At 39.6% G+C, this 24,784-nt stretch overlaps 1 protein-coding gene and 1 long non-coding RNA gene across 4 annotated transcripts in view; one reads left to right on the forward strand and one right to left on the reverse strand.

Annotated features, from left to right (window-relative positions):
• ST6GALNAC5 (ST6 N-acetylgalactosaminide alpha-2,6-sialyltransferase 5) overlaps nt 1-24,784 on the reverse strand; it is a 73,841-nt gene that overhangs the window by 21,770 nt on the left and 27,287 nt on the right. The gene's annotated exons all lie outside the window — the stretch shown is intronic.
• LOC121095705 lies at nt 2,410-10,458 on the forward strand. The gene is made up of 3 exons (XR_005830187.1): nt 2,410-3,837; nt 8,693-9,025; nt 9,196-10,458. It is a non-coding gene; the product is annotated as an uncharacterized LOC121095705 (long non-coding RNA).

The following is a 24,784-nucleotide window of genomic DNA, read 5'->3' on the forward strand; positions in this document are numbered from 1 at the left end:
GCTTGGCAAGTCTGTTCCTAAAGATAAATGCATGTCTGTTTAAAAAGATAAAAGATAAATGAATTTCTTATTACTTCTCTTTGTTTCTTGCGCTGTGGAGCTTGAATATGCAAATGTTGTGGAAACATTAGCATCTTCATTTCTCATTGATTCTTTGGAGTTAATTATATAACTGGACCTTGCCTTCAGATATTTGGTAAGCAGAAACAGTGAAATAGCCAGACTTCAGCAACTGCAATCATCACACTAGCGATCACAGCACCCTAGGTTTTATTTCTCCAAGGAACGGAATATTTTTGTTTTCCATGACACTATACTGATGGGCATCTGCAAAACCTGTAGTAAAAATATAATACTTCCATTTTCAAAACGTCCTTAGACATATCTAATTTGATTTCAAAATATGAAGCTATAATATGAGAAGAAAAACAAAAAACAAGTGCACTCCATAAAGCTTTCACTGGGATAATTTTCTTAGAAAAAGTACCGTTAAGCACATTAGTCAACCAAGAGTCTTCTGCTTGTGTGAAGTGTTTTCCGGCACATTAACTCTTTTTCAGGGGACTGCCTGCTATTCAAAGCTTCCATCAGATTAATTAAAATATGTCTCCTCTCACTGGAAAGAAAAGGCATGAGTTTGGTTACAGGACATTGATCACCTATAGAAACCATGCCTTTTCTAGTTACATGAAATACAAGCAGAAGCAGCACAGGAGACTCAACAACAAGATAACCTTTAGTATGTGGAGCGCAATTCTTTTCTTATTTGGAAGCCTGATTACCAGGTGCTGATGTTTTCCCCTAAGCCACCTGAAGTAAATATAAGGTGCAACCTTGCAAACTGTCAGCACATATAAAGCTAAGATTTAAAGAGTAGTTTCCATCCTGCATCCTATAAATGCGTCCCATGAGGAAGATTAGTATCAATCATAGGCTTATTGGAGAGGGAGATCGGATACAATGATAACCTGAAGCTATCAGCTAGAGTAATGGCATAAGAAGAAAAAGCAATCAGAGAAAGAAAAGAGTATCCTCAATGAAAGACAGAACTGGAAAATCAGGCAGGAATGTATCATGTTGATGAACATGAGCTGTTATACAAGAGAGAGAATCATATGAACAATATACAGGCTCTAAAGAAATGGTTATTGCCTAATGTTTATCTTAAAAGGAGTGCAAATAGACATCCATATTACATCAAACCGCTTTACTTTTGTTCTGCAGCTAAAGTTCTTGCACTAAAAAGCAATAAAGCCACAAGCGTGGTATCTTAACTATGCAAACTGTTAGCACTGAAGTGTCAGAAAAATGGGAATTATTTCAACAGTCTATCAAAAAGGTATCGGACAGTTTGGATTTTTGCTTTGGAAAGTTTTCACATCAACTTCTCTCATCTGCTTCGGTATGTTTTGGCAATTCATTCCAGTTTAAATGCTTCATGGAAATACGCCCTCAGCTGCCATCACTGCACCTGTCATGTCTGTGCAAGATTTTTTTTGAACTTCAAGTTTTACAGGGTCACTTTTATTATCTTTAAAGCCAGGCATCACTGATCCTTAAAGTCTGTGCCTAAGTTTTCAAATTCAAGCACTTGTTTCTGTGACATGATTTGGCTCCTCCAAATGCATCTGAACTCCCACTGACTTAATATCGCTACAAAGCAATAATGTGATAGGAATTACAAGGACACAGGCAAGTCTTCCCAATGGCATCCAGTATTGAGGTAACTTCAGCACAGCACACAGAGTCCCTAGAACAGGCCAGATGAAATTTAAGATCAAATGTCTGATTAGAAAGTTACAGACCCCATAGAGGATTTTCTCTAAAATATATTTTGTCTTCTATTTCTCCACCTTGCTGAAGTCGACTGAAATAAAGTAAGGCTCCACATTGCTTTGAAAGATCTTTGTTCAAAAATTTTCTTCAAAGGTCTTTGTTTCAAAAACTGTCAAAAATGTTCAGCCTCACAGTGTTCTCTACGGCCTTGCAATTGTCATGTGGCTAGCTCCATGTAATCTTCGTCATCTTACTTTATATTAACCCAGACTGCTCTATATGCTTTTACTTTTGTCCCTCTTGAGTTAACACCACATCAGAAATTAGGCAATGAAAACCGATTTTAAAAAAACCTTTTTTTTTCCCCCCCCCAGAAGATACTGCATCTGAGTTTAAAATGTTTTCCTGAGAGTGTATGAGGTTCAGCGGTACACAAAGCTGTACCATCTCCACAGGAGGATCCCAAGGTAGCCTCCATAATCACTGGCATATCGACCCTACAGACCTGGCAGCAAAAGTGGTCAAAACATCCATTTCATTCAATAGCTATAGGATGCAGAAAGTCACTGAGAATTTCTGCCATACACATACATAGAGAAGAAAAAGAGAGTGTGTTTGGGGCTAAAAATATTTGTATATTCGGTTTTGGATTAAAACCAGATGAAAACATTTTGAAGATAGGTGTTTAAAGATCTGTATCTCTATCTGCAGCTATGTATTGCTATAATTGTAACTGGTTTTGGACTACAACTAAATTTGAAAAATAATCCTTTGAATTCAGAGGTCAGCTTTTTGAGGTTTTAGGGGTTTTTTTAAAGGGTCTCAAGCATTCCAAACAGCCTCTCCAATTGTTTACTGTTATCACAGTCCTGATCAGGAGAAAAAAAATAAACAAATAAAAATGTTTATCTGATCAGGATGTAAACACTTGGTGGATGGAAACATTTAGCACTGAAATGCACCTGGCAACATGGCATTGCTTCTCAAAAAGATGCTCTTCAGTTTATAGCAGGACATTGAAACTATCTTCTGAGTAAGTTAGGGGGTAAATAAGTTTGGGTGAAAAGGATGAAGGTAACTGGGATCTCTGGAGGAACCAGAGAAAAAGGAAGCTCTCTCTCAGAGGAAGGTACCCTGAGCCACAGGGCAAATTGGAAGAGAGAGTCCTTGAAAAACAGAGCCAGGAAAGAGCCGATAGCAAGTCAGCTAGTTACAGGGAGAGAAGGGTTTTGACCTTGCTAGAAGTAGAGTTAAGTCTATTTCCATACCTGTGTATTTCACAGACATTTTTAACTGTGCCATCTCTTGTGGCTGTGGCACATAAATGCTTTTATTTGTGTTTTACCATTGGCTGACTTGAGTGAGGTACGATTCCCAGGCACCTGGCTAACACTCTTCAGCAATATTCCTTGCGTAAAGATGTAGCTTATCTGTAACTGGGGAAATGACATAACTCAAACCCACAGTTGCCCAATGCATTTGGTCAAGGAATTGAAAGTGTAGAAGGGTGCGCCACAGAGAGGATGCAAGAGGTAGGTTTAAGAATGAGATACCACAGAAATCAGGAAAAGGGGGATCGCCTTTTAGTAAGCAGGAGCAGAGACAAAAGTTTTCTGCAAAGAGTGAAATGCAGAGTACTAGAGTTCAGGGGATTTGTGTGTATTTACTTTATACACTATCTGCTTTTTGGTTTACATTACTGGTCCTAAATTGTACCCCAGGGATGTGATGTGTGTCTCATTTGAAGTGCATTTTACATGGTAGTGACACTGAACAATACCCACAAACTTCTTCCTGGGTGGGGGGATAGTATATTTCACTGGCTTACTCCTTTGCATTCCACAATGGGAACAGGAAGCAAAGAGAAGTAAAACCAAGGCAGCGGGAAAAAAAAAAAAAGGTAGGCGGATGCCATTGTTTTCTTTAGTGACACTGAATGTACACAAAATACAGCCCAAAATGGTATAGTAAGATGGATGGTGGTGGTGGTAGTAATGGAAGAATGAAAAGGAGAAGATGGCAGCATGACCAAGAAGTGCTAGGCTGCAGAAGTTTTCCAAGGTATCTCTTAATCTTTCATTGTTTCAAATCACCATTACAAAATGCCTTGACATCTAACTGATACCTGTCAGCAGGAAATTTTCACTTCTTTAACCAGTGTTTGCTTTTCAGGTCTCTGTGCAATGCCTGGCTGCAACCCATGGTTCCCATTTCATGGGAACAAACCTTTTAGTTTTAGAAAACTAAAACTAAAAAACTTCTTTTTAGAAAAGAAGCCAGTTTCTTCAGAGCAATAGGCATATTCTAAAGTAGTTTTTCTACACTAGACATGTAAGTCATCTTTCCAGCTTTACTGCCCCAAATAATGCCTGTCCACCTAAACAGCATTTTTGACAAACCTAGACCTCTCTAGAACCACAGTTTCAACTGTAGGAAGAGCGACAGAGTATTATCTTGTAGGGGAGAAACACTGAAGTGCCAACAGTTTTTTAAATGCTAGTCTTTCAGCAAAGAATTAAAAAAAGACCAGCTACTCATCAGGTGTAACTGCTTCACTCCACTGAAAAAAAGATGTGACCAGGTGGTTCATCCCATCTTTACTGCGGCACTTGTGTTGCCCTTGGGGGCTGCTTCACCCTGCAGCAGAACGGGCCAGGAGACTGCCTGCAGCTGCCCAGAGCCCGCCGCCCGGCTGGCAGGGCGAGCTGGTACCAGCCTTCCTGCTGCCCACGCACCCACACAGACCCGGTGGCTCTCGGGAGCTGCTGATGTTCACCACTCCTGGCACACCCTTAGAGCCCAGCAGTCCCGTTCACCTTACCACGTGCACCCTGCGCAGGTGTAACGTCTGACCCCTGCAGCATTCGCACCAGGGCTCTGCGCAGCGTCCCCATACCTGCGCTGTCCTCTCCAGTCCCCCACCACGTCCACACAAGGCCACCTGCAGCCCCACTGGCCTTCATGCTGATCTCACAAGGCCGGCGTGCTGTAACAAACACATCTGTGGAGGGCAGGGCAGGGCAGAAGGGATACTGAGTGCAGGAGAGGCAAACATGGTGACAATCTGCCAGGACATGGCATGAAAGCATAATCCTGACTCGGCCTGCCCGATCACAGGCACAGTGAGACCCCGAGGGTCCAAACTGCTTGCAAGTGAGAGCCCTTGAGGACAGCTGGCATCCTGACATCCTAAAAACCAGTGTGAACGAAGTGGGAATTTCACCTTCAGCATGGCAGTGTCTGCACTGTGTCAGGCCTGCCTACTTCCCAGATTTGCACATCTAAGGAGAAAATAGCACATCCTCCCAGGAGGAACCATTGCTCCCCTTAGCACAGTACAGCCAGGAGGAGCCTCCTTCAAACCCACATTCGAAGAAACAAGTGGCCAAACTCCACTGATGTGTCAGCATTTAATTACAGCTGGAGTGTGGTTCAGCTCTTTCCCTGTCATGTGTTTTGCTTCCCAAAACACAAAAAGTAGCAACAGTGGAAGATTCCTACCCTTCAAAAATAATGACACTACAACCCTACTATTATAATGAAACAGAAATTAATCACATTCTGTAGAACAGGACAGGTTCTGAAGACTTAGCTGGTTTCCTTTTTAATTATTGTGTAACATTGTGAATACAGCAAAAATCTTCTTTTTAACATGCTAAACACACTGGGTGGTTTTTTTTTTGCTTTAACAGACTGCAATGCATTCATTCAATTAAAAAAACAGTTATTAAAATAGCTTATTTTGGTCCAATATGTATTTGTTTAGCATGTGGATGGTTTCACATCAGAAATGAGATTTATTTTTTTTCAATCAGTATTGAGCAATAGACACCTGGGAAAGCAATAAAAAGAACAGATCGATGTATTTTCAAAAGAAAGCTTGTTAATGCAAAAACAGTCCTGTCACAACTACATTATTTTTGAATATTCACCATTTCCAAGGGAATCAATCCCTATCCCCAAAGCTTAAGAGTACATTACCTTTTTTGACAAGAACAAAATAACACAACCACAGAAACTGGAATGCATGCAGAAAACTCACAGCAAGTATGAACTACCCTCTAGCCAACAGTGATATGAAGAAACAACTGCTGTGGGGTGGTGGCACCATCCCCTCCAGCTGTGTGCCTAGGGGCATGGCTGGCCCTGTGAGTGGAGGGTGGGTCTGCCCAACCAGGCAGAGCACTGGGGAGAAAGAACTTGTAATTTCCAGCTCCTGAGCAGCCTTATACAGGAATCAGGCAAAGATTCTGGCAGATGCAGGAAAAGAAGTGTAGGCATCCACTTGAAATTCAAATAAGGAAACAACGAGTTGGTTTATGTGCTTTCAAGGTTAGGCAGCAGCTAAGCAAAGATTTTTTTAAACTGCAATTTTACATTTAGGTTTAAGAGTAGAGCTTTTAATTGGGTTAAGTCCCGCTTTACACGCCAAAGCTCTTCATGGGATCTGACTCTGTGTTCCTGTATTAAATGAAAGTCCTAGGGAACCTCTTCTTCATAGCCACATACCTGATTCATCGCTCTTTGGAAGGCTACAATAAATCTGTCATGGAAGCCTGCTAATTGCTAGTAAATCACCACAGTTGGAAGTGTCACAAGCATATCCAAAAAGAGTAAAAGTGAAGACCCAAACACTGAAGGAGCTCTGGGGTGAAATTCTGTCACTTTACACATGATCCTGTAATCTATGTGAAAATAAATGACGTATAATGATTACTAAATTTGAAATCAAATCTTCACATGGGGACAATTCAATAAGGTTAGGTGATTATAGGACTATGCAGCAGCATCAATTATGGAGCCAGAAATAGTCTCACGCCCCTCAGAGGCTACAAAAACTCTGCACTGCTTTATTCACCAACATCAGAGGACATTCACTTTCATCAAATAGTCTGGGGGGTTCTCGTTTGGAAGAAAAAAGAAAGAAAAAATGGAGGGCATGAGCCCAAGAATTACTGGCAACGATCCTAACCTATCATCTGAGCTACCATTTACTCTGCCAATTGATGGGAAATGAAGTGTGATCAATTCTAGTCCACTGTCATTGTTCCCATTGACTGATCTACCAAATCCTCGATTGAATAGTTAAGGTATCAGTATCTGCCATTTTGCACAATGCTCACAAGACAAAGCCCTAAAGTTTTCATAAAATGGACAATTACCATGCTATCCGTAACTTTACATTTTTTTTCACATATATGACTAAGCCTTGATATTGCCAAAATATGGAATAAAAACATAACGGTACATAAGAAGTAGTCAAATCCAGAAGCATGAAATCTAGAGGTCAGTGCAACCCCTGAAGTAATACAACATACATTTTTAATGTTACAGGTGGATAACAAACCATATCAGAAAGGATTAAACCTGTGCTCCTCAATTTACAATAGTTCACTTTAAGTAGCAACCTGTCTATTTTCCATTCTTAGTATCAGTGGAAACAGTGCTAACTCAGGTACTCGGTGGTGACCGACAGCAATGCTGACATTTTAATAGCAGCTGCTGTTTAAGAGCACTATCACCGTCCTATGAGTCTTAAATAAAGATTTAATCTACTTTTCATGCAGTAGAGCTCTGCAGACCAGGTAATCTGCTGTTAGGGCACATGAAAAGGTGGGGGGTTCTTTTTACTCCCATCACCCAGTCCCATACTGGGTGTTTAACAAGCAGTTCCAAAACCATAACTTAAACTAGGTGAGGCACTGCCCGACATGATACTTAACACCATTTTCCGCCTGAGATAGAAAAGTAAATGTAGTGTCCCTGTTTGCTAGCAGTTCAGACTTAGGACTGTGATGTAAACTGAAAATACAAGTAAAATTCAGTGCAAAAATGACACAACTTGTAAATCGGGCCCTTTATAAACTACCTTGGCACTTCCAGGTTTAGTTCACACACATGGACGTAGTTCCCAAATATTCAGGTGCCATAGTAGTATCTAAAGACACCGCTTCTCCCAAACCATTCTTGCCATGGCTTTGGGTGCACTCACCACCCTTCCCCTTAATTCTCCTATCTATTCCCCTATTATCTGCCAATGATGAGTAAAACCAGAAAGGGAAATGTACACACTGCAAATGCAAATGCATCATCTAAAATGCAGGAGAGTGCTAGTGGCTTACAAGGCAGAAACGACAAACCATGTGAAAGAGAAAATAACCTACTCCACATCACGGATGACTAATTCCTTCCCATGCTACATTGTAATAAATCCTAGCCTAGCACAAGAATTGGAAAGCTCTTTCCCAGAGCTAAAATGTATGCCCTGCTTAGTGCTCACTTTAGTGTGCGTAAATGGAAGACATTTGTGGTTTGCCAGGTAGTGGCACCTCAGATAATCCAGAGAAAACAGATCCATCTTTCCTTCTGGGCTCGCAGCAGGTTAAAAGCATAATGCCATAGCTTGGTATCCACAAAGGGCTTCCTTTGAACAACACACCAATGCTATCCTAGGTCTTTATTTTTCAATTGGCAGAAAAAATCATACAATCATACCAGTCCGATCGTAGTGCTGGCTGGCTGATTGTTTTTTCGATCCCTGTGCTCGACAGGTGTGTGTAATAGCTGGGACATGCTGCAGTATGTCTAATGGCTGCTGCGGTAGTGCAGTAGTTTGCATAACACTTTGAAGTGAATGTTTCTTAAGAGAGGAAATCTGCATTACAGAGGCAGCACTTGTATCACAGACAAACTATATATTCAAGTTCAATGCGTATCTTTTTATGTCGAACCAGCTTTCTTGTGCAACTCTCCATCAATGGGATTTTCAAATTAGGGAAATGACACCGGTTGGACTGATCGCCACCTTGAATTGCTTCAACAGTATTTGCCTATGAAGTATAAGCTATGCAAGCTCTGTGCAGTGTGCAGACTCTTACTATGGAATGTGAATTACACATATATTTACTATTTGCAGATGAATATAGTCTGAAGCAATCTGGTTCAGTGCATTTTGCACACTGGAGCAGCTTTCTCTCCTGTGTTCTGTGTGATGCCTTTTATCCTATTTGAAGACCAGCTACCCAACATTACCTCACAATATTTTACAACATGCTTGTCCCTTCTGAGTGAAAGAGCGGAATGACCAACCCAAGCCCATGGACAAACAAAACATTAACACACCATCTCCATCAGAAATAACTGCATACGTCCTGCGTTACCTATGGCAATTTGGATCTTAGTAGTTTGTCGGCCTCTCTCTTCAAGAACATAAAACCTTACCTGTGGTTTTCTACAGGGCTCAGCTCTGGTGAGTATTAATTAAGTATCATGAGTATCACAGGAGAAAAATGCCTCCTTTCTCCCTGCTAGCAAGACTAGTAGCAGGGGATATAAAATATAAAATAAAATATTCTACCCTTTCCAGATTAGCCCAAAGCACAAACAAGTACTAGCATTCTCTTTGTTCTTCTTACCCAGAGCAAATGCTACATCAAGTTCAAGACAGACAGTTGCATCTTGAGCAAATTGGCTCCAGGAATCAATCAGCTTAATCTCATCCAAGAAGAGGTGGGATGTCTAGACTTTTACATTTGTGGAAATGGTTACTAGGCATTCAGTAATAATGACAACATGATGGGCTGACAAGACTTTGTTTTCCTCTGAGACTGGAAAATTCTGATTCTGCTTGGCAATAAACATAAGTTATTTACAGTATAAAGATTTGGTAGATACCATGCAGTCTACTGCACATGGGTATACCATAATTGTGCACTATATATGCATTGATAAAATTAATAGAACTGCAGACAGAATATTTCTATCTTGAATAATTTTCCACATATTAACCATTCATCTTAGTACCATGCCTTTTCTTATCTGATTATTTTGTTAAGCATTGGTAGGGGGTTTTATCCACCTAAAGCTTACTGAATGAAGGAAAACTTGCAGTTGTTTAGCAGGTTAGTTTAAAAGTCGATAAAGAAGCCTCAGTATTGCATAAGATGCCAACACCCTCTAAAATAGCATTTACTAAATGGATTTTCACAAGCAGTAATTTCTATTTACTAAAGCTGTAAATGCAGTCTTGCAATATGTGAAAGAATTAAACATTCTCTGTGAAAATTAGCCATACACCATCACAGGAGGTTCCCCTTTATCCAGCATCAGTTAAATTTTGCTGTCTTCTAAGTAAGAGATTAAATTACCCCTTTACAACTCTGTTTCCAACTGCCTAACACACTTCAGCAAGCTTTCAAAGGCAGGCTGGCATCACTGAGTTCTCTCTTAAGTCCAGGCTGCTTCCTTTGCACCAAGCTTCTCCACTCACTATTTTTTCCATGATTTTCCTTTCTTTCATAGTTGCTTACTCCCCAGTATATCTTTATTTTCTAGGCTAAAATCTTTATGCCACCTATGTGTCACTGCAGTAATACAGCATAAATGAAGCACGTATCGTAAATTAAGAATGCATTTGAAACATCCCTGAAATTCATTTTGAAGGATGAAGGGAGCACATCAAAAAACGAGGATGTGAATGTGAATTTTAGGATGTTACAGGCACACTATAGATTTCAATTTTTTTTCTATTTCTTTTGTATTTGCTATTGGCATAAGGTTACCAGAGATTTTGTATGGACAAACTGCAGCCTATGGACTGTTTATAATGTTTTCTGTATGTATTCATCACTTGTTAAAAGCATATAGCTGTTACTTTAATAAAGCATATTTTGGTAACTTCAATATATTTACAAGTACAGGGTCTACATCCTGGTTTGTTGTTGTTGTTCCCCCCCTGGGTCTTGGGAATATAGTGACACTTGCTTTAACTTAAACCTGCAAATCTGTGGACCTTAGTAGACAACCTTCCATCTAGTGACCACTTAAGGCTTTTCTTGACTCAGGCATCACCAACTGAGAAGGATGAATTACTGCATACAGTAGTCTTAGATTGATGATCTGTTTACTCTTCTTACCATACTGCCAATAGTTACGATTTCATTATATATGTCACAATATTGCATATTTTTTCTTAAATCTCCAGCTCCTGGAGTGATGGGATTAGAAGAGAATAAATTTCTCAGAGTCACTGAGAAACTGGAAAGTGTAACGCTAAGTACACAACGAAACTTCAAAAGCAAGGGAAAAAATAAACTACAAATATAATATCAGTATTTATAGCGTACATTTTTTAAACCAATACATTAATTGGACACACTTTCTGATTGTTTGACTGATTGTCCACAGCTATGATATCTAGGGAATGCGTGAGGAATGGTCACACATGCTCACTTCAGACTTCTGTAGTTATCACAGTTGAGATACTGCTGCTTAATCTGTAATCTACTCCCTACCAAGAAGTTCTGAGTAGTCCTAACTGGGATGTGTAGTATCATATTCTCCTCTATAATCCTGTTAGCGTCAGGATTCCCACCAGGGGTTTGAAGAACAGCACTTCAGGTGCTCTGCCTCCAGCTAACGAAGCACAACATTTCCTCTGCCTCAGTTTAATACATCCTCCCCAAAATCAATTCTGCAGCAAAACCTGAGAAGTTCCTGTATACACAAAGCTTCTGCAGGGTAACATGCCTTCATCATCACAGCAATTCCTCTCCGCATGGCCACCTCGCTGCTGGCTCCATCCCTGTACTGCAGGACATGCCACGTGTTTCACTGAGTCTATTCCTCCTCCCTCCCTCTCAAACAGGTGCACTGGAACCTCTATTTACTTTACTCTTCCCACTTCATCAAAAGACTTTATTGTGCTGCTTCCCCTCTGCTTCCCCTTCTGAAGAGCACGTCCTGCTGAAAACAGTAAGGTCATTTGGACCACTTTTGTCCTCTCTACTCCTGCCTTCCACCCAAGGAAAACCCAATGACTCTTCAACTCATTCTTGCAGGCAAAAGTTCTGCTCACTCTGGGAGAGCTAATTAATTGCATCTCAGTCTCTGTCCAGTTCTTGGCACTCACATAGAACACTGAGCAACAATGTGAATGAAAGCAAATTTTAAAAAAAATATTTTTAGGGAGATTGTAACTGTCTCATTGAAACACTTGGCAAAATCCTTCATGCCAGGTGAGAGAGATGTTACAAGCTGCCTTAAAAATTTTTCCCGAATGAATGAGTCACCTTCTTAGTAAGTAAGACTTGGCAGGATTAATTTGCATCACAAAGCCACCACTGCCTTCTGGCATCTTGAAGGCATTGTCAGTAAAAAAAGCCAAAGACTGAGTGGATATAGATGCAGATGAGAATGACTTACTCCTAGTGCAGGCTTTAGCTACAGAGCTAGGCTGAACTTTTAACTACTGCTCCCTACCACTTTCCTACCCACAGAGGAAAGCTTACGATCTGTCTCATAAGCTTTCAGCTTGTGTTACCACAGTGAGGAAAGCACAGGCTTGAGCCCTGATGCTGGCTCTCTTCAGGCTGGCAAGCTACCTACTTACATGCCGCACAGGGGCACATCAATCATGCGTGTTATTATTTCCCAAACGTTATTGGACAGTTCAACCAGGATGTTGTTCAGCACAAATCCCAAATCTTCTGCAGTGAAGTATGATCATCAAGAGTGGCTGAAGCAAACATATGCCATGAGAGGACACCATGGCTTTCATCCATGTAACTTCATTTTCGCATAAAAGAACGAGCATAGTCTAAAAAGCTGTTCCTTGGTTAGCAGTAAATATGTAATATTGTAATTTATCACCAAGAATGCCATTACTACACTGAAACTAACTCCATTTAAAGAACTTTCAGCCCCTAAGGAGTTTCAAGCAATTCCCAGTAAATTTCCATGTCTAGATATGTCAATAAATTCAGTCTCTTAAGCAGCAAGAATAATCCACCATGGGAATAATACTGCATTTACCAAATGCATGCAACTAAATTTGACTAACAAAAAATACCAGTTTAAAAAAAAAAAAAAAGACAAATACTATTTGTATTTATCTGTATTAAGCACAATTTTGCCCCATTTCCTTTGTTTTGTACCAGACAAACTGCAGAAGTGTGATTCCTTCACAGCCAATAATCCTGCTGAGCTTCACCTTTTACCCCAGTCTCTTCATGAAATTCGTTCCAGCTGCCAAGTGTGACAGGTATGCAGCAATATACGCTTGGTGATGAGCATTTGTGACAGCATTTAAGTTGACCCAGTTTCCAAGGTGGTTCATACATCTTAGTGAAAAAAACAATCCATATCAATGAATAAATAGGAATGATATTACTACATTATTGTCTCTACTGACACCTCCCAAAGAGAAGGAGACGCTCTGTATTCAGCTTTTCCCATTCTTAGGTCATTTTTATTCTAGAAGCACATTATTGTTATAGCAAAACAAGTATATTACGCTGAAAAATCAGTCCTAGCAGAGATACAGCTATATGGTAGAGAAGTACTTTGTTCTAGGCAAGTTGCATCACTCTCTCACAATCAAGCCAAATTCTGCCAGATTTATGGGTACAAATGCTCTTACATTACTGTCTCCTCCAAAACAACTGTGCCAGTCTGTGATCACACCTTTTCTCCTCTCTCAACACCTACAGGGCTCCTTAGCATAGGTCTGGTGTTTGATTTTCTCCCTTCTCCATCATCAGTAGCACAAAGTTATTCCCATTATCTACATATTCAAGAAGACAACAACCTCCACTGCCACTTCAATAATGCATTCCCCTCAGAAGCTCTAGAAATTCCTTTTTCTTTAGCTTTTCTTTTTGAATTCTTTTGTGATAACAAACAACTACACCTGGTCCTCCCATTAACCAACTACAAAATCAGACTGATCAGTAGTGCTTTGAAAGCTTCCTTTGTTCACTTCTCTGCTTAGTTGTCACATGCGCACAGCCTTGCTTGCTTATTATTAAATAGGAATTTTTTCTTACTATTTGCAGTCCTACTTCTTAAGTGCTTTTTGCAAGCAAGAATAATGGTAGTTTATTGCTCTTGAGCCAAGTATTCTCTGGTCAAAACCAAAAAAGCAAATATAAAATTCCTCCTCCCTCTCTTCCACATCAGACTTGTTTAATAAAAAGGCTGTTTTGTTTTTCTCCCATATATCTCTTAGCACCTGGGATCCAAATGTCAAGCTAGGTTCTTTCTCTTTCTTATATCAGAGAGTAATTAGGATTCTGCAGTCTCTGCCAGTTGGCAACTTGGTTGATGAGTAATAAAGCAGAAAAAGAATTCAAAGTTCCATACTCCTTTCCATCACTTAATGCAGAAATCAGCCAAAGAAAAAGAAAATCTAATGTGAATAATGAGAAGAAACAGTGAACAGAGACTGTACAACATGCTTGCCTGAAGGCTAAAGAAGCTAGTCGATGTTCGGAGGACTTCCACGAGTTCTGTGTAAAATGGTCACTGGATAATATGCAGAAAAAGGAGCAGGGGTTGAACCAAGCTCTTCCCAGCATTTGGCTCCTACTTGCTCAGTTCCTTGTGCCTAGAGGCACAGGTCCAACAAGAAGTACAAAGTACTCCAAACCCCACATTAGTTTGTCATTTGGAGATTAGGGTTGGATCCTTAGAGAAGGAATTGTAAATCACCTCTGACCAAGGGAGGCATGAAGGTTTTGCCTTCTGCATTCTAGATAAGCATTCCAACCACCAGGCTACTCTTCAGGGCAAAGCAGAGGACATTCTTGTTTAATTGCGGATTAGATGGTTTCTTGCAAAGGTGACCTTGATTTCTGATTTTTGAGAAAAGGGCAGAGGAACTTATTTCAGGACCAGAAGTTTAGGACAGCGTGAAGAATTGTATATGGTCTTAAACATATGTTAATGGACTAAATACTGCATAAACCAAGGAGATTTAACATTTTATGTGCGTACACACTTATACCTACAAGGCTAAAACAGCATCTGCAGGAATACTTTGGATCTTCAAATATATTATTGTGTTTTATACATTTGATTCACAGACTTTTCTAAACATAATACAAACTCTTCTTTTCAATGGAGAGGAGATGTTATTTCCTGAAATGCAAGTCCAGCGCAAAGCAAGGCTGTGGTTATGTAACATGTTTTTGTTTCTTCAATGCATCTTTATCTCCATCACTAATTTTGCAATTTCAAGTAAATCCCAATATATATCTCCTGTGAGAATACAAAACATTGCATTCCCTTCACATTTACAGGGAAGCATAGATACCACACTGTTTTTCTTGAACACAGATTTGAATGTGTTCTTCACAGAAGTGCCCACCTTACTGAACCAAACAATATCTGAGAGACATCAAAACTGCAGCAGTAGTATCGCTGCTAACATGAATCACAAACTCTTTTTCAGCACATTTGAACTGGGATCTTATTGCCCTGACTGATACATAAATACAGTTATGTGACACGATGTAATTTCAGAGCAAAATCACATCAGTGCATTGACTAATACCAGGTTCTAGATAGGAGTCGCATATTCTTGGCTGATTACTTAGAAAGTGCAGCCTAAACAGCCCTGCACAAGGGAAAAATATCTAACCTTAGAAAATAAGATGAATAACCTTACTGGACACATGCACTCTGAGATTTTAATTCTGCTTCAATTCCTGTTTAGCAGAAGTTCATTAAACTCCTACATCATGCGTCTGACCTAGAAAAGTAAATAAGTACTCTGTTATTCCCTTTAGAGCCCTGAGTTACTAATAAGGAATTATAAATCTCCAGTCACTTTGTCAAGCAGCCAAATACATCCCAAGTGAAACACAACTGCAAAGTTCATAAAAATGAGACCGATTGAAATGCAAGACTAAAAATGTGATTTTGTTTTATAGACCATGAATTAATACCACATTGTTTCCGCTTTTGTGAACTACAAATATGATAAGTAGGAATGCAGAGAATACAGCCACCTTCATACACCTAAGTCAACTCTTTCACTGGCCCCTGTTTGTCTCCTTGAAAACATCAAGTTATTGCACTTATATAGCACTATTCATCATAGATATTTAAGTTTTTTATGAAGACAGATAGCTAGTTTAGATGTGGGGACAGTCAGGAGGTAATAACCATGAACATTCACATGTGCCTCAGCCAAAGGCACCATGCAAGCCAGTGATGGATTTGGTAATAGGACCATAGTATCCTGGATCAACTTCCAGCTCTAAAACCCACAGCGTACCATGGGCACTGCTCCAGAAAAATAATAAGCATACACATTACCAGAAATCTATGAATAATCACACTGAAGATGTTTTCCAAAACAAAGCCACAGTCCTTCTATGCATAGGGTGAAATCTGGGCTCTGCTGGAAAACCTGACTCACTATAAAAGTCCTCTTGGCTTCAGCAAATCTAAGGCTTTGCATTCCTTTCTAAACGTTTCTTGAAAATCTGCTTTGGATTTGTTGATTCATCATTGTTGGATGACCTCAGTTGTACTATCCAGGCTGTGTTAAATATAGTAGCTTGAATTGTCATTACCTACAGCAATTAAGCCTATAATTAGATCCCCTTCAATGTCTTCTTGACTTGCAAATACATCCCTCTAACCTTCCCTGATACTGTTTTACCATTTGACCCTGGAATACCTCCGGTTGCTTTCCTGGTGCAATAGCTCCAGAATCCTCTTTGAAGTAATTCTGCCAAAAAGCTGAACGCTAGTTTTAATAGTATAGTGAGAATTATTTCTAATCAAGTTTCCTCCACCTAACTACAAAAGACCTAAGGCTCATTTACAAATCATCCTACTGCAGTTTATCCCACTGCTTTTGCAGCTGTCTGTCAGAGTGCAGTTTTGCCTGTAGAGCATTCTGAATGCTGCTGAAACTTCAAAATACGCAAGTGTACATGTAAACAGTGGTTTTGGTAGGAATTTGGCTATATTAAATAAGACTGGTGAGCTGAACTCTTCCCCTTGCAAGGCTCACCCAGTTCACCACAAGGAAACCCTCCTAATGAGGCCATGAAAGCCCAAGTCCTGCCTACTCCCGGTAATGAAGATGGCATGTCTTACAAAAGTCATGTTCTGGCCATGACTAAACCTTCCCAAGTCAGATACTGTCCACTTGGCTGCTGCCTTCTGAGGACAGAATGGTCTGTAGTATGTATATTCTGCATACACTCCATAAAGCAGTTCAGGACTCTGTGGTATGAAAAATATTTTAAGATAAGTTATAACATGGCTTCACAATTTGAATTATACCAGATGTGTTTGTCATGATTTTTAATTCTCAATCCACCTCTGAAGCTGAGATGGCACCATTAATTACGTAGCTGGAACACTGTACCTGTATAAAAATGTGAATGAAATCACTAAATTAAGACTGCCTCCAAGAAACTGTTGCTTAGTCTCATTAGTAATACAAAAGTGCAATAATTGAAACACATGCAAGAAGCCGTTCACTCAACTGGCCAAGAAACCTGACAGTTACTAAAGGAAATCTCAATCTACACAAAGAGAGGGTTCATTAGAGATAGGCAGATAGTTTTTCCTGTGTTTTAAGCTAGAAAATACCTAGTGTCTCATTTAAATAGGTGATGAGAAGACAATAGATTCTCTGGAAGATCACAATGAGATATGAAATATGTTGTACGAAACGTGTTAAAAAATCATGTGCTAAGATACAGTGTATTAGGAAAACGGAAATTAAACTCTTGTACACTTGGCCCAATTTGCATGTTTTTTAGCATCCCACTGGGAAAATAAACATACTTTATAACTGCTGAACACCTTCACATCAAATTCAGCGACCAAGTCACTGAGAGGGTTTTCCAGCTGCACACAGTAATTCAAAGACAGCACGTCACAGTCTTTCCAGCTCTGACAGAAAAAGACAGATGTGGCTTTGGGCTGTGGGAGAGCCAATGTTTTACTGTTACATGGTTAACACCAGCTAAAAATCCACCAATTATTCTGTGAACGCAAAAGTAATGCTAGCAACTGGACAGTCTGTCTCCCCACTTCAGGCAGTTTAATATCTCCTTTATTTTCCTTTTCTCTCTATTCCATAAAATGCCAATAAATCCTCCTTTTCTTTAATCTAAGCTTAATTGGGTTTTTGGCTGTTATCTGGGGAAATTACTTTTTCGCATTCCTGAGGGAAACAGACAGTGTCCTCAGGAGAGCTGAACACAACAGTCAGCCTGCTGGTCAAGGTCAGGGGAAAAACTGTTATCTCCTTTCAGGGAACTGCCTCAGAGGGGTCAGTGGTATCATTATGAACAGAGAAAGGGCTAAATGACTTGAGGATACAATGCACCAACAGGGACTTAGGTACACGTAATAGACTACTGGTAGTGAGAGGTAGGATTATACACATGCATGCTAGCTATATGATGGATATCTTAAAAATATTTCAAAAGCAATGTGTTCACTGAAATATAGTGCACATGCAGAAGTCGTATCATTTTAATTACAAAAATATATAATTAAAGCAGAGCAATGTCTTAATGCGGATGCAGACTTAGAGGTATAAAGGTGTTTGTTCCATGATAAGCTGTTCTTGGAAAACAAGAATAAAAGGCATTTCTGGGATAAGGCATCTTGACACTATATGTCTATGCCCATGCCAGAGAACAACTATTTCCATTAGGGATATGAACATAATAGCATAAAAAATGCACATAGACAAGTCCCAACAAAAGAGGGAACATTTTAACTGAAATGGGGAAAACAGGGTTCTTGATTAAAAAAAAGCATAGAAAAGCAGTTATCTTTGGTTTGTACATCAAAGGCATACCACTATCAACACAAAGAAAACTTTGCTTCTCATTGATGCCCTCCTCCGGGTTTGCACACACAGACTTCCTGTTAGTAGTACTCTGCATTGTGTAATTATACAAAATGGAAATAGACCCATAGTTATGAGATGCTTTCAATGTAGTTATCACTTTAAAAGTCTAAGCCCAGCACATTTATTATTTTTGCTGCTTTGTATCACTGTGTTGCTTGGAATCTTTATTCAGAGCGTTTGTGTTCCAAATATTTCCATTTTCAGAATACAATTTAATGTATAGACAGAGCAGCAGACTGTCTGCTTCCTGACAGGGTTGATAAGAGCCAAAATGTTTACAATGTAAAACTGTCTGAGAAGCAAAGCAAGACACCTCTGCAGGACAGGTGCTCAGAGAGAAATATCTACTAGTAAATCTGAAATGTCTCACGCTGACAGAACCATCCTGTTATCCAGAAACATTCCTCTCAAATACCAAAGTGACTTAGGAGTAAAACCAAAACTGTTTTTTGTAAAAATACTACATCTTCCTTTACTGCAGCCAGATATATTCTGGACACCAACACACTTGAAACATTTTGCTGTGACACCAATATACACGTAGCTTTTTTCCTCTTAGCTGAAACAGTATGCGTCCGAACAATCTGTGATGTGCTAGGACGAACACGCATACTGTCCTACCCTGCTTGGATTTCTTCAACAACTCCAGAGAGCATGGAAACTTATGTTAACCTTTGTGTTGTCCCTAGCACTGAGCACTGTCATCTCCAGCTGCATTCTTAGGCAATGCCTCCTGCAATCCTAACTTGCACCCACAGTCTATTAAATCAGTGTCCAGTATCAAGTTGCCCTCCTGGGGCAACTGTACAAGTAATTCATAAAAAAAAAATCACAATACCCATAATTCTACTATGGCTACTTTCTGAGAGGGCTTGGGAGGAAATAAATAGCCCTGAAACAAACTCTGCTTTATGAATTATTCTGATGCAAATTCATACTCTAAAGCATTCCTCTTGCGCTAGAAGAAAGGAATATAAACAACTGAGAATGTATTTTTATATTTGGATTTACAGGGGTTGTTACAGAAAACTGATTAACTGTAACAAACCTCCAAACAAATACTAATTTAAAAAGTTAGGTGAGAACCACAATAGTGATGAGCAGCTAACCAATACACTCACCTAAGACTGAGTCACAGTCAAAAGATGTTAATTTCCATTATTCCTATTTAACGTTGTGGATTTAAGAATACTTTGGCCTAGATCTTTAAAACACATAGACAGGTAAAGCTGGTTGAAATGAATGAGAATTTTCAGCAAACTACAGCTGGCCCTCTGGATTTCTCAGGGTATTATCATCACAGTTAATGTATTCACACAGGAAAGAAATTGGCTTAGTCACACAATCCATCAGCTAAGGTTTGCAGCACCCTCCTCACTGGAGAAAATAATCTCATATTAAAATTTTGAACATTTTCAAACTGTTTCAAACACTAATATTGTTCTGTGCAGCCTGATCTCTTCCTACCGCAATGGCTAATATGCTGATATTGCTGTAAAATCAGGGTTATAAATTCACAAAGTACTGAATTACTCTAAAACTACTAGGTGCTGATCCTACCATGCTATCGTAGTATCTGTGTGCCAGTGAGGTCCAGTAGCTCCCTGGGTTGCAGGAGCAGTGGGAGCTCCCCAGGGAGCCAGCAGGGCAGAGCCTCACCATTCCTGCCTGGGAGCAGGATAGCTCGGGGGCAGCCCCAGCCCTGGGCATCAAGCACCTCCATGGGGATGGGGATGTGCCGAGGCCAAGCCAGGATGTCAGCCCACGGGTTGGGCCTGGCTTGGCAGGGCTGGGCCAGAGCAGAGCTGGAGGCTAGTATTCCTGCTGTGCTGGTGTCGCTGTTGCTGGGACAGGGACTGAAATGGAGCTCCTGGGCCCAGAGGAGTGGTGGGTAGAGCTGTTCACATCCTTCTCCAAAGCAAACACAGAGCAGCTGTGCAATGCATGCCAAAAGTATAGATTTTGAGAACACAGATGAGGAAAATGGCTGTGCAGCAAAAGGAGCCTGATGTGAAGAAAAGGTTGGGCAGGAAGGTCCCACCATTCATTTGTGCTGCAGAATCCAGTCCACAGCAACATCAGTTTCAGATCTAATGACCTGAAATTAGTCATCAGAGAAAGGACAGGTAGCTCAAACAGTATATATAGTATTTATAATATTTATGTGAACCAGGCAAAACATTTAGACCGCATTGCCCATCCCAATGACTCCATGACAGCACAGCTAGACCAAGCCACACTAACCAAGACATCATTTACAATTTTACCAGTCTAAGGCACGTCAAGGTAAGACACTAGGCTATGATCTTTGTCCCATATGTTATCATTCTGAAGAGTGTTAAAAAATGCCGTATTATAAACCTGGTGTCATTATTTCATAATAAGACACGAGATCTTTACATTTAAGAGCCCTAAATGTAAGATAGCAACTTCAACACCAGAGGCAGTCAACCAGTATCAATTTAGGGCAGCTTGCGTCCATCCAACCAACATACAGTTAATTGCAAACAGCCCTCCTTTAACTTCTAAAGACAACTTGTGACCAGTCTTTCAAAAAACTCACTATGAAATTCACTTTGGAGAATATTTTTTTTTCATCTTTTCCTAATGCAGCTTTAAATTAACACATTCAATAAAGCAAGCAATACTCCAGCTCTAATAGCCAGAATCAGCCTTGACCCTCATTTTATCTTAGCTGGAGATAATTACTAAAAACTAATGTAGAGTACCAAAGACATTCCTGAATTTCACTAAATTATTACTAGGCAGATTTTGATTCAAATCACTCTAACACTGCACAGCTATGTATGTCAGTTTATTTTATAGTATTCTTGCTTGCTTGCAGATAGTCACAAACCTTGTCAGTACTTTCAAGTAAATCCACAGACTTCAGGACCAATCCCATAATCTGATACATGTGAGTAATCACATCAATTGGTTTGTATAAATCCTTCTCAAATAGAAAAGCGCATACTTGTTTCCCTGAACCATGTTAAGTGCATTTATTACAGGTGTAATGCATGGAATATTATATTCCGAATAGTGTATCGTACATGTCATACATCAGCTATGTAGCAAGTAGTCACTGCTTTTTGTGGAGGTGTGTCACATGAGCTGTCAATAAAGTTTGTCAAGCAATACCTTGAAATTCAGTTATATCTCAATGGATGACTGGTTAATTTCACGGAGTCTAGACGGAAAGTCTGAAAATTAACATGCATAAATTTGAATCAATCATTCCTGTGCATTTAGCAGTCACTGCACTACTGGTATCTATGGAAAAATGACCAGAGCTGTCTGGAATATCAATAAGAAACCCCACAACAGGTGATTACCTGCCAACAAATACTGAAGTATCTGCCTAATCACAATTCTACCATGTTTGAAAGGATATACAATCTCTCTAAATGAGGCGATTGTGCCCTTAGCAGCTATTAGCATTAAATAGTGGTCAGTCACGATGGAAAAATCTTGGTGATTCAGCCTTAGCATATACAGCACAGTGTTATGTGTCACATGAGCAAAGACCAGCTAGATTTTCACTAATCAGTTCTGAGAGTGCCAAAGGCTCACTGATTGTTTCATCAACTCAGGTTTATTCCAAGTATAGCTCATCAGATTACAAGTCTGACAGATGCTGAAGTACCTTAGTGTTATACAGCTGATGAGCAGTGTCACAACAGCAAACCGAAATGAGGCAGAATCTTTCTTTCAAAATATATTCTACCAAATAGTAAGCCTTATCCTTCAGAATATGCTTCAAAAATTAACCGTATCATGCCAAAAATCTTTAATATTAAGACGCCACTACTTAACTGCATACTCCCATATATCCAACTTCCACTGTGTGTCTGCAGTAATGCTTCTACACATGTTGGAGTAGTATGAAAAATGTGGCCTTTTGTATTCTTAATGGATCAGAACCAATACAAGGACATAGGACGGGTGATCTGAGAAAGCAACAGGCACACAGACATTAATTGAACAACTTCGCTGATGTATGAGGTAATCCCCACAGTGGATGTTTCACATGCATCAGGTATGTTGCTTGAATATACCAATGCTTTAAAGAAATATTTCAGCCTTCCTCTGCAGCCTAGTAAGTAGTTAATAATCTTAATCTCATCTAGTATATTTTTAAATACTCTAAAACATTTTGTTCTGTTTGATCTACCATACACATTCTGCCTAATCAGAAGTGACACACACAGGTATATATCCTCACACTTGTACCGAGAACCTCATTTCTACTAACAGATCACTTCGGATCACAGGGGTTTAGAGCCTTCAAACCATTTTGCAGTACTGTAGGAATCTTCCACTGCAGTGGCACTTGCAAGAAGCACAGATATTTGTAGGTAATTCCTCTACTTATTTTATCCTGTGATGCTTCTACTTTCTTGATTTTTTTTTCTGGTGTTTGATACAGTTATATTATTTATTTAAACTACTATATAACTGTACCAATATGACATAAACAGTATCTGTAACACTACTAGCACATACAAAACTTATCATAGTTCAGATGCAAGTGTACTGTAACAGTCACCTGATTGTTACTTTATGCTTTACCTTGCAACTTCTTGCCTTACCTACTGTCCTTCATGGTATTCAGTCCTCAAATTCTTTAAGTCTGGGAACTGATCTATTTATTACAAACTTGTAGAGTTGCTGGCACATTTAGGCTTGGTTCCCTGCCTGTGCCTTAAAATACACAGTAGAAGAAAAGGTTCTCTACTGCAATTCCCTAGGGAAACTACTTGCCAACAACACCTCAGTCCTCATTTCTTTCTAGTTCTCTGGCCAAACCAATGCAAATTTGTACGTTCCGCTCACAGCCAACTACTGAATCTGAAGGGCAGTTCAGCCCAGCTTGACGCATACAGCCAAATGTGCTAAGTGGAATTTAACAATCCTTAAAAAAAAATGTCATGGAATGTGTGCCGATTTACACAAAGTAACAATTGATCTCTCTGGTAGAGCCAACAGATGTTGTCCTTTATTCTGAAATTTTTCAAAGAGACTCTGACCATAAATGCACAAAAATCATGCATTTTCATATCGTTAACGGTAAAACATTAAACTGAAAGTGGGCATAAAAAGGGATCCTTCTCCCCAAAGGCATCAGTTCTGGATACAAAAGCACTAATGCCACTTTTATGGATTACATGATGTTGATAGTAACTAATAAAAGCTACCCACATGCAGATTTGAGTAGCTACCTATTCCTAAAGATACCAGATCACTTCATGAGAGGCCGTCATCACTTCCTGAACCCATGGACAACATTTACATGCACATGAGGAAACCAATGCCATTTTGGAATCAGACTAGGATAAGCATGTCTCCAGCACTGATTACCAGAGCCTTCACTAGCACTACAGTTAAGCATGTGCTTAAATGTTTAATTATTCTCACTCAAGTAACAGACAAACTCACATGCTTAAGTACCTCACCAAAATAAAGCTGTAACTATGGTCTACGCTTCCTGCTAGTATCTTTCTGTCTTACTAAATAAAGATTCTGCAAAGTGTGTTGACATTTCTGGAGTAAGACTTAGAACAGGGGCTGAGAGGAGGGGTTCTCAGTAGCAAAGTCATTTAATAGTTTGTCAGCATCATCTGAGTTAGTACTCACATGCTGCTCTAACCCGTACATGAGAGATCCGTAAGTATTCAGGTAGCCAATGCAGTGATGCTTCTAAAATACAGTAGCATACATTATTTGACTAAACATTATGCCTCCCCAAGGGGCCTGTGAAGCAACAGAAAGCCAAAGTGAGTTAGGCATTAAATCAGATTCTGAAGTCCCCTTTCCTAAAATCTTCTATAATGAACCAAAAAAATTGAATAAAATCTTCATCCTAGTAAATAATTAATGATAAACACAATCTTCAGAATTTGAACACATAATTAAATGCTGCCATCATTAAACATTTATAAAGTTTGAAAAGTACAGTACAGTTGAAAATCCCAAATTTGTTAGTTACAGAGAAACGCCACTTGCCCTGATTATTCACTGAAACCCTGACATGCTGTAATAGACTGCACCAATGTTGGAACTTCAGACCTGAATTACTGCATTCAATGTTTGTTTGTAACAGAATGTTACAGACTAAAAAGGAAGTCTTGGGGTTTTGGGCATTTCTTTTCTTCTAAGAATCTGAAGCTGTACAGCGAAGACACTAACTGAAAGAGAAGGAGAATTGCTTAGAGGGACCTAGATGAGGTCCAGTCCAGGTTTCAGACCAGGACCTGGCCTGAAAAATTTACAGACATAGGTAAATATTTCAATTATATATTTAATGGTCAAACTTACAACCTTATAACAGTATTG

The sequence above is a fragment of the Falco naumanni genome, chromosome 11, assembly GCF_017639655.2.
Source record: "Falco naumanni isolate bFalNau1 chromosome 11, bFalNau1.pat, whole genome shotgun sequence".
NCBI lineage: Eukaryota > Metazoa > Chordata > Aves > Falconiformes > Falconidae > Falco > Falco naumanni.